The sequence below is a fragment of the Giraffa tippelskirchi genome, chromosome 12 (genome assembly GCF_054371585.1).
Source record: "Giraffa tippelskirchi isolate mGirTip1 chromosome 12, T2T-mGirTip1v1.2.pri, whole genome shotgun sequence".
NCBI classification, from domain to species: Eukaryota; Metazoa; Chordata; class Mammalia; order Artiodactyla; family Giraffidae; genus Giraffa; species Giraffa tippelskirchi.
Window position 1 is genome coordinate 141,174,755 of NC_137286.1, and position 15,285 is coordinate 141,190,039.

The following is a 15,285-nucleotide window of genomic DNA, read 5'->3' on the forward strand; positions in this document are numbered from 1 at the left end:
GCTGAAGCTCCAATACTTCGGCCACCTGATGCGAAGAGCCGACTCGCTGGAAAAGACCCTGATGCTGGGAAAGACTGAAGGCAGGAGAGGGGGACGGCAGAGGATGAGATGGTTGGATGGCGTCACCGGCTCAATGGACATGAATCTGAGCAGTCTCTGGGAGACAGAGAAGGACAGGGAAGCCTGGCATGCTGTAGTTCATGGGGTCGCAAAGAGTTGGACATGACTGAGCAACTGAACAATGACAATGCTGCCCTGAGCATTTCTGGTCCCCGCAGGCAGGCCTCACACGTGCACAGACTGTCAAGCTACAGATTCTCACTGGTGACTTCTTTCCTCCTTCCTCACTCCACATATGTCCAAGATTCCTTTCCCCTGGTCCTTGTTACTAGAGCCCCTTCCAGGCTATGAGGCCTCAGGTCTGGATGGCCATAAACATCACCCTTTTTTCCCTCTAGGCCATGTCACACAGCTTGCAAGATCTTAGTTCCTCAACCAGGGATTAAATCCAGGCCCTCGGCAGTAAAGCATAGAGTCTTAAACCACTGGACCACCGGGGAATTCCTGACATCACCCTTTCTAATATGGCCTGTCTCTTTTTTATTTTGTTTTAGTATTTATTTGACTGCACCGAGTCTTAGCTGAGGCACACAGGTTCTTTTAGCTGTGGCATATGGACTCTTAGTTTCAACATGTGGGCTCTATATCCCTGACCAGGGATCCAACCCAGGCCCCTGTACATTGGGAGCACGGAATCTTAGCAACTGGACCACCAGGGAAGTCCCTGTCCTGTCTTTTACCAGAATCACTGAGATGGTCTCTCCTGTAAATTCAGACCCCCTCTGCTCATCCTCTTGTTTCCCATTCATTCATTCATACAGAAAATGCTACTAATCCACTAGGGTACCAGGCATCATGACACAGGCTGGGTATAAAGCGGGGAATTGCAAGGCATTTCCGGAGCCCATTTAACCTCATGTTTCAAGGACACGGAGACCTGGAGATTTTCGCTTGTGCTTCTTTCATGCTCATATCTCCATGCTCCACTTGAGTTGGCCAAACATCTGATGACCCGCCGTCCTCCAACCGTTCTCAACTGCTTCAGCACCTTTTCACAGCTGTGTCCTCTGCCGTCTGCTGCCAATTCCGCATCAGTGATTCCGATTTCCTAACTTAACTCACAAAGAGTTTCTGTCTCTACATGTGATTCGTCTGTTATAACGAAAAGATGTGATGTTTGGGAATAAAAGTGCAGAGGAGAGAAACACACCACCCCAGCAGACTTACCACATCTCTTTTATTCTAAAAAGCCCCCAAAGAAGACAGCAGTCACTGACCTATCTCTGGTCATCAGGTGTCACTACAGCTGGTGACACATTAAAATCAACAACTTGTCTTCTGGTTATTCATGTGCTCAGACTCTGGGGCTTTCATGAGTTCAAGTGGAATCATTTAGCTACAGTCCTGTTCAGAATACACACACATTTAACAGTAGACTTTAATCTCATTGGGCTCCCCAGATGGCACAGTGGTAAAGAATTGCCTGCCAATGCAGGAGACACAAGAGATATGGGTTCGATCCCTGGGTCAGGAAGACCTCCTAGAGGAGGAAATGGCAGCCCACTCCAGTGTTCTTGCCTGGAGAATCCCATGGACAGGGGAGCCTGGGGGGCTACAGTCCACGGGGCCGCAAAGAGTCGGACACGACTGAGCACGCACTGTTGCTGTGTTGTCTAATCTCATTGCCATCACAGTTTGAGAGGGAAATTCAGAAAACAAAATTTCAGTAGTATCCCTCTGACTTCTCTCCCCAAGCTCATTTCATTGCCATCAGAAGAGCAGCCTTCATTGCCACCAGAGGTTTTTCATTCATTCATTCTTGCATAAATGCATTCATTAAAAAAAAAAAATAGAATCAATCATCTAAACCATTGTGTTAGGTGAGGTGGATTTAGCAAAACACGCCTGGTCTCTTTCCTCCTGGAATTCCTGAATGATCCATGATCCTGATAAAACAGACATGCTTCATTTAAAAGTAGAGACCTGATTAATTAAAGGGGCACCCCTGACTGCTACACTCTTATTCTGCAACCTCCACTAGTGGGTTTTCTTCCTCTTTCTCTGCCTCGTGGTTAGCTCCACACCACCTCCTACTGAGTAGCTGATCCTCACTCAGTGTGCACCTGTGTTACCTGTGCTACCAGACCTAACGAGGTTCATACTCCTCCTGAAACTTCCTTTAGCTGAAACGCTTACCCTCCAAAGGGATACAGAGTGTATTTCCTTCAGTATTTTCTTTTCCATATGTATTCCATGCATATTTTATTTTTAAAGATTTGTGCTTAAACACTGTTTTGTAACCAGCTTTTTTTTTAAATCTAGCAGTGAAATGTGATAACACCCCATCTCGTCATCTTTAACTTGAAATCAAAACTATCAGATTTTATTTTTTTATAATTTAGGGAAGGTGAAGTTAGGGGACTAGAAGACTTCTAAATTGGCTTATTCAGATCCAATGATTTAAATATAACCAGTCTTTGTTGGGACTTTATAAAATTGTATAACTGTTAACCTGTAAATTATAATAAATATATTTGCAATTATTAAAAAAAAAAAAATCTAGCAGTATCCTATGAAATCTTTCTCTGTCCATAAATTTGTAGGCACAGAAAACATTAAATGTCAATAAATACCACTTTCAAACATCTGCCCTTCCTTGTCTTTGTCTCCTAAGCTCATTTACAACTTTATATGAATGAGGCATTGCCAGGTAAACAGATATGAACACATCATCTAGACCAGGCAGCAATGTTGAATTTGTTGTTAAGAAAGATATCAATGTGTACTTTGGGAAACAACTGAATTTGATGCCACTGATTTTTTTTATTTGGGCGTTACAAACAATTCTTATTTCAATATTCCTATTTCTCCCTCTTTTTTAAAAAAATGGCTGCAATTTGGCCACAGAACCCAAAATAATAAACCACCCAATGTATCTATATTGGAACAAGAGTTTCCTGCCTTTCCCCATATGCCTATTGTGTGCATACTGAAATCTTCCAGGGTACTTCAGCTCATCAGAATAACAATGGGAAGAGCAATGGGGGTGCTTATTCCTAAAGCTGGAGCTGCCAACGTCATGGTTTCTTAAAGTTAGACCATTCCTCTGGCCTAATCTTCTTCCAGGCAGAAAGAAGGAAAAAAAGTGAAGTTATTCAGTCGTGTCCGACTCTTGGCGACCCCATGGACTGTAGCCTGCCAGGCTCCTCCATCCATGAGATTTTCCAGGCCACAATACTGGAGTGGGTTGCGATTCCCTCCTCCAGGGGATCTTCCCAACCTAGGGTTCGAACCTGGGTCTCCCGCACTGCAGTCAGACTCTTTACCGTCTGCGCCGCCAGGGAAGCGCCTTCCGGGCAGAGGACATGTCCATTCAGAACAAATGAATACACAGTCATACATTTTATGCCTCTTAAATCAGGGGGAAAACCCTACTATTTCTGTCCCGCTGTCTGTCACCTCAAATCCTTCTCTCCTGCCTCACACTTTCCTAGGACCAACCCTCCTGGAGCCTTGGGTGCCCTTGCCTCTCTCTGCTCAGCTGAGTGTCCTGTCAATGCATCTCCACGGGCTGAAATTCCTCGCCTAGCTCCTCAAGCCCAGATCATCTAGATGCTCAGCTCTGGGCACCCTCCTCTTACAGCCCTGACACCCCAGCACGTGGTGCTTCCCCACGCTGGACGCCAGCAGCCCCGGGATCTCCTGTTCAGTGATGCTCTGCTTCTCGATCTTAACAAAACAGCGCTTACGGGAAAGGGGTAAAGATAGCATCGGATGTAAAACTGGATAGATACTCCCTAGTCTAAATGCTTTGAAAACAATAAACAGTCCTCAAATCACACACACACACACACACACACACAGAAACCTGCCAAAAAACCCATGAAAAGATGATGAAATGCTTTGAAAGTATCTGTATGGTAAAGTACTGAGCCCATCAGTTGATTTCCTCCCCAGTTATGCTGACCACAATGTAGAAACAGACACTTTTCAACAAAGCTGTGTTCTGAGGGCCTTGATTATTATGTGTCAGGCCTGGTTCTAAGCACGTCACATATGATAACATTCAGTTCTTTCAAGAACCGTTTCACAGATCAAGAAACTTCGGGACAGAGCTGCACCAAGATATAAACCAAGACAAGGTGACTTACAGAACTATTAAATTAAAAATTAAGTACATTATAAAATAGGTAAGACAAAGAAAACTACTTTTCAACATATTCTAATCACACAGCCTGGTTACTTCTAAACCCTCTTGGTATTGAGTATTGTTTGTGAAAATACTACAGACATTTTCATTTCTTAAGATTGAATCCATTGGTATTATATGGTTCATGTTATGGTTACTCCAGTCACACATTTATAAAAATGTATCTATTTTTTTTTCCAGCAAGAAATCATCAGACTCCTCTTCAAATCCATCTAAATGTCACTGTTAGGTTTCTGAAGTCATTACTCATTTATCCAGCCTTTTTCCTTGAAAATGAATCCTAGAAATAGTATATTATGATTTTATTACCTTTTATCTAAATTGTGAAAAAATTTGAGAAAAAAAGCATCTCCTAACTCCTGTCTGATAATCTTACATCATGTAGTAAAGAGACAGCTGTCTTAACTTCCTAAAGATGACAGATTTCTTCATTTCCTAGAGTTAGTTTCAGTCTCATAAATTCTCAACAGAATGTGCTGAGAACGTGAAGACTAGAAAATAGATCCAACTTATGATATATGGGTTAAAGAGTGTATGTTTTTCTGCAGAGACTGTCTTACAGCAGAGAGGAGAGATTTAGTGAGAGAAATTCTTCTGTTATCCAAAAATCCAAAACTCAAAGTACTGTCAAGGATGTAATTCTGTTCTGTAATGTTCTTTGTTCTTCCAGTAAGGAAAATCCAGAAGCTACCAGAGCTAGCAAGTGATGTTCTTTATTCAATAACAACAACAGAAAACTGTTTAATCTAAAAGTTTCCAATACTAATGTGTTGGGCCATCCCAAGAAATGGAATATTTCTTCTTTCTGGATATTCTCAGAGACAATGACTACATATATAATGTAGATTTTGTAGAAAAGACTTCTGCTTTGTCTGGAAGTTTGCAATAGATTACATTCCAAGAGGCTTCCAATGATAAAATTAGCACATTCTTGAAGATGCTCATAATTTTATGCATTTTATCAACTCTTAGGGTAGGAAGGTGGTCTATAAACTACTGTACATAATTTTAGTGGAGAATCAAGCTTAAGTTTTACCCATTCTTTTTATTTTTTTCACTTGAAAGAGGAGAGCAAACATTTATTGAAAGCTGGCTCTGTTCCAGGCACTATTCCAAGGTCACGATACCTCTGGGAAGTAGTTTTTAGTATTATCCCAACTGTACAGATTAAAAGTCTTGCCCAGATCTACAGGAACTGGAAGCAAGTCTAGAACCCAGGGAGTCTGTTTTGTTGGGAGAGCAGAGGTAAGGGCAGAGACTTTGACTTACTTTTTAACTTCAAAGAACTTTTGTACAACTCAAGGGTTTTGCAACCATGATGAATTTCATCATAATTTCTTTAAGACAAGCCAAATATGAAAATCATCTGTTTAAAAACATAAACAAATGACACCTGACATTTGCTGAGGATTCATCATGTGTGAAGCTAAGAGCTTGGAGTGGATTATGGCATCGACTGCTCCCCACACCCCCGTGAAGCAGCTGTCTTTGTTATTCCCATTTCACAGATGACACTGAACTTTAGAGAAGGTAAGTGTTTTACCCAAGGTCACTTTCTGACCTTTACCCCCATGATATTCAGCTGTGCATGCCTTTTAGTCTGACCTTTCGAGGGCTTTGTAAATAGAATCTTCTCTTTTCCAGAGAACAAAGATGGGGAGTCCCCAAGTTCTAGCCTCTCCCAAATCTGAGGAATGAAACCAAATCAGATAGGGGAAGGCAGCATCTCACTTCCCTGGAGGCTCAGATACTCTAGAATCTACCTGCAAATGTGACGACGCAGCTCAGATACTATAGACTCTACCTGCAAATGTAAAGACGCAGGTCCAATCTCTGGGTTGGGAAGAGCCCCTGCAGAAGGAAATGGCAACCCACTCCAGTATTCTTGCCTGGAGAATCCCATGGACAGAGGAGCCTGGCGGGCTACAGTCCACGGGGTCCCAAAAGTGTTGGACACAACTGAGCGAATGAACAACAACAAAGGCAGCACCCAGGCTGCAATGCCTGGAGCAAGCGTGTCCTGTTGCCTGAGTATCCTTCACTTTTGAAACTTAATTGGCCCAATGCAATGCATCTTTTCTTCTAATGGTTCCTAGTGGTTGGAGGAAAGACGGGCAGCTGCCTGAGTCCTAGTCTGCCTTTTCAACAAGCAAAGCCCTGCACTTGAGCAGGCGAACTAAGACAGTGCTAAAATTTGGCCCCAGATCACAGCAGCAACCCCTGTTTCTGTCTTCTCTGCCTCTTTCTCTCCAAATGCAGTTCCCATTTGGGTGCTTACTCATCGACACTTTGGCCTGGCTACATCGGGATCCAGCCCTGCAAACACAGTTACACACATGGTCTGGTCTCAGCGGGACCACAAGGGCCACCCAAGATGGGTCACCAAACAGCAGAAGCCAAAGCTTTCAAAGGGCATCTCCAACTGCAGGCTCTTCGCCTCTCGCTTCCTTTTGTCAACACACTGATGGAAAACAGAAAACAGATCCCCACCTTTCATACTGAGTCTACTTCCTAAATCCCAAAGAAGAGCAACATTCTTTTTTTTTTTGGTTCTTTCTACAAATACTTCAAAACAGTGTCATGATTTCCTCAAGGATTCTGGGCTGTTTCATTTTGCATTGTGAAAACTGAATTTTCTTTGACCTTTAAAAATCACTGGATTTGGTGAAGGAATTCAGTATAGAGTATGGGGACTCCAAACTCGCTTATACTGCACTCCGCACGCCAAACTACAACAGCCCAGCAGTAGGAGCGGGTCTCAGCTGTATCTGTGTCGCCTGAGTCACTGTATTGATTACAATTGGGGCGATCAGCTCACGCATGTAGGCTGAACAGCCTCTTTCCCATTTCTCTACTCAGGAAATTCAGTCAATCCTTTTAACAAGCCCTAGCCTTTTACTCCACATTTAGAAAGGATAGGCATTTTACATTTTGTGAATTATTTTGGGCACAAGGTAGGTGTAAGAAATTTTTAAGAAAAGAGTACCAGAGCTAAAAAACACCACAGGCTGATGATACAATTTTTTTTTTTTGATACAAATTTTTAAGAAAGGCCCAGTTTCCTCCAAGTCATGGCAGAGTTTTTAAGGGTTTTTGTCATCCAATGGGGCTTCCCAGGTGCCGCAGTGGGTAAAGGATCCTCCTACAAAAGCAGAAGAGTCAGGTTCAATCCCTGGGTCAGGAAGATCCCCTAGAGTAGGAAATCACAACCCACTCCAGTACTCTTGCCTGGAAAATTCCATGGAGAGAGGAGCCTAGTGGACTACAGCGCATGGGGTGGCAAAGAGCTGGACATGACTGAGCACTCACACATCATCCAACAGTCAAGGCCAGGCATTTCATTCTAAGAAACCGCTACTATCATTTAAATATTACGAAAGACAAGAAAAGGAGATCATCTCTTTTTATTGTGGCTGCTTAATCTTGTGATGAACCTGCAAAAGTTGATCAAAGAAGATGGATGGTGAAAACAGTGGTTTTCAAAACTTTTCCATAAATAGTATGGAAAGTCAAAAGAAGCCTTCTATTTATTTATGTATGTGCAGTTGTTCCATTTTGTGATATGAATCTCCAAAGCCTGGACAAAGAAGGTGAATGTTTTCAAACAGTAGTTTCCAAAGATTGTTAACATTCATCATTCAGGGAGGTTTGTAAACATTCTCAACCATCCTTCACCTCAGACATACAAGATCAGAACTCTGTGAGCCAAGTATGGAAAATGCTTTTAAACAAACATTCCCCAGGTGATTCTTAACACACTCTCCCAGCACTGATCCCAAGAGTGATGGATGGACTCACCAGTCTAGATGCTCAGAGGAGCATTCAGGTGACAGTCAAGACTTTATTTGGGAAAAAAATCAGAGAGACTGGTATAATCAAGAAAGGCAAAATAGAAATCTGAAGCAGAGATTCTATTTATAACCAAATATATGTATGCTGAGTCCTCAATCACTCAGTCTTGGCAGACCCTTTGCGACCCCATGGACTGTAGCCCACCAGGCTCCTCTGTCCATGGGATTTCCCAGGCAAGAATACTGGAGTGGGATGCCTTTTCCTACTCCAGGGGATCTTCCCAAATCAGGGATTGAACCCAGGTCTCCTGAGTCTCCTGCACTGTCAGGGAGATTCTTTACCACTGAGCTATCTTGGAACCCAAATGTGTATACATATGTATATGTCTATATATAGATAGATATATATGTAGTATATTCTAAGTTTTCCCCAGAGAATTTCAGAATTATCTCAAAAATATTTGATGTATTTGAATATATTTGATATACAAGGATATATTCTTGGCTTATGAGATGATAACTAAGAAATTTGATTTTCCTTGACTTTTCTACTATAATTTTCTAGTCTAGAATACACTCTAAAATGGCTGTTCATTTCTTGAAAGGAACGAAGCAAAAATAATACATCTAGTTTAACTAAGCTAGCTTTTGATATCACTTTCAACTTTATCTAATGAAAAGCAGAAAATTATTTTGAGGTTCCTCAGAGTTTAAAATTTCTTTTCTCCTGAAAATATTGACATATGGAATTGAGGGAAAAGGAAAGAATAATCCAATAAGCTCTAGTTCTGAAAATTTAAATTCCTTATTTGCAATATTTATCTTAATCTCTGTGCTTCAGCTCCTGGGAGGAATAGTTAAGAAAGTTTTCATACTTGAATTGCATATATATATTTTTTACCCCAGGCAAATTTTATGATACATACTCAGCTGTATTTTAAGCTATCACTGTCTTGTATCTTGTCTGATACAAATTTGTATCTTGTCTGACACAGGCCTCCATAATTTGTACTTTCCAGAAATAATAGATAATTTTTAAAAATCCTTCCTCTACTTCAAAAGTGATACATGAAGCTGTATCGCCTATGAATTTCATAGTAATGATGAACAGATACAGAAACAGTGAAGCAAAGGATTTAACCTATAGATACTGTTAACTGAAAGATAAAGAAGAAATTAGTTGTTCTACCGAGGCAATACAAATAGTGGCAAAAACACTGACAATCACCCAAGCTTGAGGTCCTGGCTTTGTTCCTCACCCATCCCTCCTTTTCATTCTTTTGGTTCAGCCACCAAGACCTGCTAGCATTCGTTCTGTTGATAAACCGCCATCCTCCTCTGCATTTCCATTCCTATAGTCCCATGTCAGTTACCCATCCTTAGAATTTCATGCCCGGTTTCTCCAACACCTTTCTTCACAGGCCCCCATTCTTATCCTTCTCCTTCTTAACCTCATTCTTAGTTCTTGGCACACCAATACCTCCTACAGATAGCTATATACACTAGTAGGACTTAAAGACTGGAATGCTGGGTTTAATTTTTTCTATCAGATTCAGAGCTTTTCTATTTTATCATGAATTCATTCATGTTTTTAAATATCATCCTCTTTCTTCTCCTCTCCAGTCTGCTTCATTGTTTTCTTTATTTCCTAAGCTGAAATGCTGCTTCCTTATCCCACTGTAGGTCACAGATGCCTTTGAGGAAATACATTATCTAAGGACCACGTTGCCCCAAAAATGAAAACACACAAGAATACGTTTGACTATCCACACTATAATGCTATAATAATCAGTATATGTATATAGAAAGCTTGTAAGTATAACTCTATTAAAGTTATTAAAGTTTATAAAGTTTATGAAGTGTTAGTTGCTCAGTCATGTACGATTATTTGTGACCCCATGGACTGTAGCCCGCCAGGCTCCTCTGTCCATGGGGATTCTCCAGGCAAGAATACTGGAGTGGGTTGCCATTTTCTTCTCCAGGGGATCTTCCCAACCCAGGGATAGAACCTGGGTCTTCTGCATTGCAGGCAGATTCTTTATCATCTGAGCCACTAGGGAAGCTCTCATTAAAAACAGTAACTTTTATTATTTTAAGGTCCTTTTTTACCCTCATTTAATTACCTTTTTAAACTATTGTTCTGTTTTTATATACTTAACCTTACTGGGATTCTTGTTTTTGTTTCTGGGTTTGTTTGTTTGGTAGCACATGCCTAATATGTTGGAGAAGGCAATGGCACCCCACTCCAGTACTCTTGCCTGGAAAATCCCAATGGACGGAGAAGCCTGGTAGGCTGCAGTCCATGGAGTCCCTAAAAGCCGGACATGACTGAGCGACTTCACTTTCACTTTTCACTTTCATGCATTGGAAAAGGAAATGGCAACCCACTCCAGTGTTCTTGCCTGGAGAATCCCAGGGACGGGGGAGCCTATTGGGCTGTCATCTATGGGGTCACACAGAGTTGGACACGACTGAAGCGACTTAGCAGCAGCAGCAGCAGCCTACTATTTCTTCACCTCTTTTATATTTCATTTGGAGCCATACCAGTATCTTAAGAGAATCATAGTCTGCTTTTTTCCAGAATTAACGCATTTTCAGTATGTTATTTAACTGCTGCTTTAATTTTGCAAAGGTTCGAGAATGAAGTCAATCTAAATTTTCCTTTGTGAACACTTTTCTTTAAAAAACTTCATCAAAATACTGAGGGGATAATTTTCTTTTTCTTATTTTCAAACGCAAAGTATTCAGCAGGCTAGATCTAGACCCTGGTGGTCGTTTAGTCACTCAGTTGTGTCCAACTCTTTTTGACCCCATGGACTGTAGTCCACCAGGCTCCTCTGTCCACAGGATTTTCCAGGCACGAATACTGGAGTGGGTTGCCATTTCCTTCTCCAGGGGATGTTTCCCACCCAGGGATCGAACCTGGGTCTCCTGCATTGCAGGTAGATTCTTTACCAAATGAGCCATCAGGGAACCCCAGATCTAGATGCTGGCTATCTTTAATGTTTCTGGTCCAGGATACCCTATCTTCATCTGCATGTTTTTTTTTCCCTCTAAAAGAAAATAATTACCATATTTCACTTAGAATAAGGGCTGTGTTCCATGTGCTCTGATCTCCTGGAAGGAAGAGCACCGATGTGTGTGTTGGTGCTGGCTGTCTTCCATGCAACATCCCTGCCCCAGACAAAGTCCTCTTTTCATCTCCTTCCTTTGCATAATTGAGATAAATCTCACTCTTGATCCTTGCATAAATGACTCCCTTGGCAGCAGCGTTCTGAATTTTCATACTCCTAATGCTCCTAGAGCCCCTCCCCAGAACCCCCAGTCCTGCCCCAACCTCCAGGGGTCCGTCCCTGTCAACCAAGCACATTCTGTTTGGTGTGTCTGCCCTGGCCCTGGGGTCTCATGAAGAAATTGCTTCAGAAGTCAAGTAATTCAGTCTCACCAACAGAACGCTTCAACTTGAGCCCTCACCCCTCATATCAAGGGCTTCAGCAGCAGCTCTGTTCCTCATTTTTTGTACAAATCTCTGAGAAAGAGAGTTGTGGTCTGAACCTTAGTTTTGCCGATTAGTCACATGGGCCCAGTCCCATCCGTACAGAATTTACAAGATATGCCTTAGGGTCAACAGCCAAGGAACAAATGGTCTTCTCTTCATACCTGTAGGGTACAGATTTCTCACTATATAAATTTCTTTGGTCTTTTATCTGAACTCTGAGTAGGAAGACAAAACACAGAATGAGATACCTGAGCTCAAAAATCATTTTTTCCTAAAAGACTTTGTATTTAGTTACTCTTTTTATTCAGCATACAATTTTTATAGCATTGCTACTCTGATTTTACTCTGAGGTGTATTTTATCAGCTGAGAAGCTGAATTTGTTAAGGGTTAAGTCTATATACTGCAAAGGTCATCAATCTGAGCTACTATTTTATCTTCTTTTGTTTTTGTAAAAGAGGGAAGATGAGCCACAAATACTAAAAAGAAGGCAGATTTACCTCAGAAAGCATGTAACTCATCTTATTCAAAATTATAATTTTAGGAAACCAACTTGAAGTTATGTCTATCCATAACATATAACATATTATCTATAAATTTATATAATATATGTAATTATATATAATATATATAGATCCACTTAGAAATTTAGATAATCCATTTTTTTCCAGGAATATCACTGCTTGGAATTTATCATGAAAAAAATAATACCCAATAGAAATAAATCCTTATACTCTCATTATCAGGGTATTATTTATAATGATGAAAAGCTAAAAACAGCAAATATCCAATGATAGAGGTACGGCCATAATGAGACTATACTCAAAGAGGACAGTCTTATATAGCCATGTATAATTTTTAAGGATGAAAACTGTATAGAAACATGACAAATGCTTATAATAAATAATAAATGGATAAACTAAGATAAATGCACAATACATGACCGCAACTACACAAAAGTCATATAGTCTTAAAGATACACAGATAGTACAATCTTTTGTACTAGGTTGTTGGGACTATGGTTGTTTATTCTCTTTTCACTACCATTTCTGTCCTTCCTTTCAAATCTAATTATTTTTTAAATTGAAAGAATAAATTTTTAAATGTTTGCACACAAAAAGTTTTGAAGGTGTAACAAATTCTTGGACAAGTCCTTGAGACAAGTAAGAATCACATAACATGACAGTCAAGATCCAAAATGTTGATGCAATGGGGGAGGACACAATTATAATTTCTTTAGACTGAAGGTCACAGTTTGCAAACCAAGACTAGAAAATAGGCTATCTCATTGTCTCTCCTCTTGACTGCATACTTGTCTTTGCTGACAGGTTCGTAAGGCCTGGTCTATCTCTTATCCTCACTGAAATCTCAGTTCCTAGCACAATGCCTGGCTTACATTGGGATACAATACAACTGGGAGATGTTATTTGTTTATTTTTTTTCTTTACATACTTATGACTCTTCCCATTGGATAAATTTAAATATCCATGAAAAATTTAAAAGTATCACAGACTCACTGATAAAAGATCAAACAACTACGCACAGGCCAGCCCCAGTGTGCGCACACATCCACACACTCACAAAGATGCAAGAAGAGAGACAAATGGAACACGTTTCAAAGAAATACCATACCAGGAAAAGAAAAAGAAATGCTAGTCAAAACCTCAATTCTCTAAACAAGCAATATAGAAGATAAACAAGAAGAAGAAAATAAAATAGCAAGAAAATGATACCATTTCAAAGAGATATTGTCTTTTTTTACAAGTATAATATTTTTCCTCTTCTGACTACCTTGCAAGTCTTAGCCAATTTTACCACCATTCCACATGGTTTGTCTTCAATAGTTATAGGGCTCTTAGCATTCTTACTATCTACTCCGCCAAAATGTCACGTCTTCTAGGAACTCCAGGAGGGTCCAATCAGCCTGTTCGCTTTTTGATGTTTTTCCCATATCTGATTTTTCTTTCATTCTGTCTGGCTTTAGCAATAGCTGGGTCAAATATAATACAGTGTTTGCATGCTCAGTCATGTCCCACTCTTTGTGACCTCACAGGCCGTAGCCCACCAGTCTCCTCTGTCCATGAAATTTTCTAGACAAGAATACTGGAATGGGTTGCCATTTCCTACTCCAAGGGATCTTCCTGACCCAGAGATCAAACCCTCATCTCTTGTGTCTCCTGCATTGGAAGGCAGAGTCTTTACCACTGAGCCACCTGGGAAGCCCCCAAATATGCTACAGATGAACGCAAAACCCAACATCAAAGGCCCAGAGAACGAAAACCGATCAATTAGGAAATACATTTTTGTTGTAGAGGACTGAGAAGCCTTGATTTTTATCTAGAACTGTTGAAACTTAATCTTTGAATGTTAAGAAAAAAAAAAAAGCCTGCTGTATATCTGCCTTGGGGATAACTGTCATAAGCCAACCTCTCCTACTTCAAGTTCAAGCCACAGTTGTAGTTATGAAAATATGAATCACATTTCTTTTTAAATAGCCACCTGTTACTTTCTCATTCCTATTAAAGGTCTTTGCCAACCTCGACCTTCTCGTACACAGTCCTGCATCCGGCCATCGTGGAAATCCAGGCCGAGGTGATGACCATACAGGAGTTTATGGCAGTTATGACCATACAGGAGTTATGACAGACAGGAGTTTAAAAACACATCCTTCTGAGGCCTGAACCTGAGTGCCTCTGAACACTCATCCTTGATAATACATTCCCTGAACAATTATGCCGAAAATAGAAAGATGTATCCTATGATATTTCAAGCATTTATCAGGACCTGAGTTTAGAGTTGTCAGGCTACCCTGAAAGAGGAAAATTCGAGTCAGAGACAAGACCCTGGCCCGGAGATTCCAGCCAGGCCAAGCGGCCTGCACCAAATCTTTTAAAGGGCTCAAAACAGCGTGGCTTTGGCAGGAGACTGCTTCGCTAGCCCTGTGGCCACCCTAATGACAGCCGCTCAAAAAGGCCAAATGATCAAGGGAGAGATGAGAAACGCGCGGAGGCACCCGTAGGAGACCGGGGCCGGGGTGGGCGAGGCCCCCGCGAAAACCTGCGGGCGCCGTGGCCCCCACACCTGCGCGGTGACCCCGAGGCGCGCGGCGCATCCTCCGCCTCCCCGGCCACCTGTCTCCCAGGTGCCCACGGGGCAGGCCGAGGTCTGGCGGCCGCGGGCATCCAGCGCCCACCGAGGCCGGGAAGGCGCCCCTCACGCTGGGGGCCGGGAGGCGGCGGCGGCCCCCGCGCCGGGTCCCCGCGGAGATGGAGGGCGCCCCTTCCCCCCATTTCCCCTCGCGGGCCGCGCCCTCGCCCCCCGCCCGCCTGGGCCGGGCCTTGGCCAGGAGGACCCGCGCGCCCCCCGCCCGGGCCTGGCGGCCGAGACCAACCTGTAACCCCAGCGCTCGGAGCGGTCATGGTGCGGCGTTGGCGGCGGCGGCGGCGGCGGCGGGCGGGGCGCGCACCCACGGCGGGGACGCGGCCCCTCGCCTCCTGCGGCTCCGGCGGCGCGCGCCACCCGGTTGGTGCGGCTGCCACCCGGGCGGCGGGGCCTGCGAGCGCGGCGCGGGGGCGGGGGGTTGGGGCTTTTTTTCTTTTTGCCTTTTCAGTATTTTTTTTGTTTTAATCAGAGTTGGCTTTGCCGCAGGGGCTGGGCGACTGAATGCAGCCCGAGAGGAGACGGCCGAGGAGGCGGCGCTGCAGTTGGTGGCGAGCGGGGAGCGTGG

The 15,285-nt window shown here is 42.6% G+C and overlaps 1 protein-coding gene across 1 annotated transcript in view; it reads right to left on the bottom strand.

The window, feature by feature from the left end:
- The window catches only part of NALCN (sodium leak channel, non-selective), a 279,073-nt gene extending 263,996 nt beyond the window's left edge, over positions 1-15,077 (bottom strand). Inside the window, exon 1 of the mRNA XM_081546675.1 lies at positions 14,950-15,077. The gene's annotated coding sequence lies outside the window, so the exon portion shown is untranslated. The remainder of the gene's footprint in view (positions 1-14,949) is intronic.
- Between the last annotated feature and the right edge of the window lie 208 nt (positions 15,078-15,285).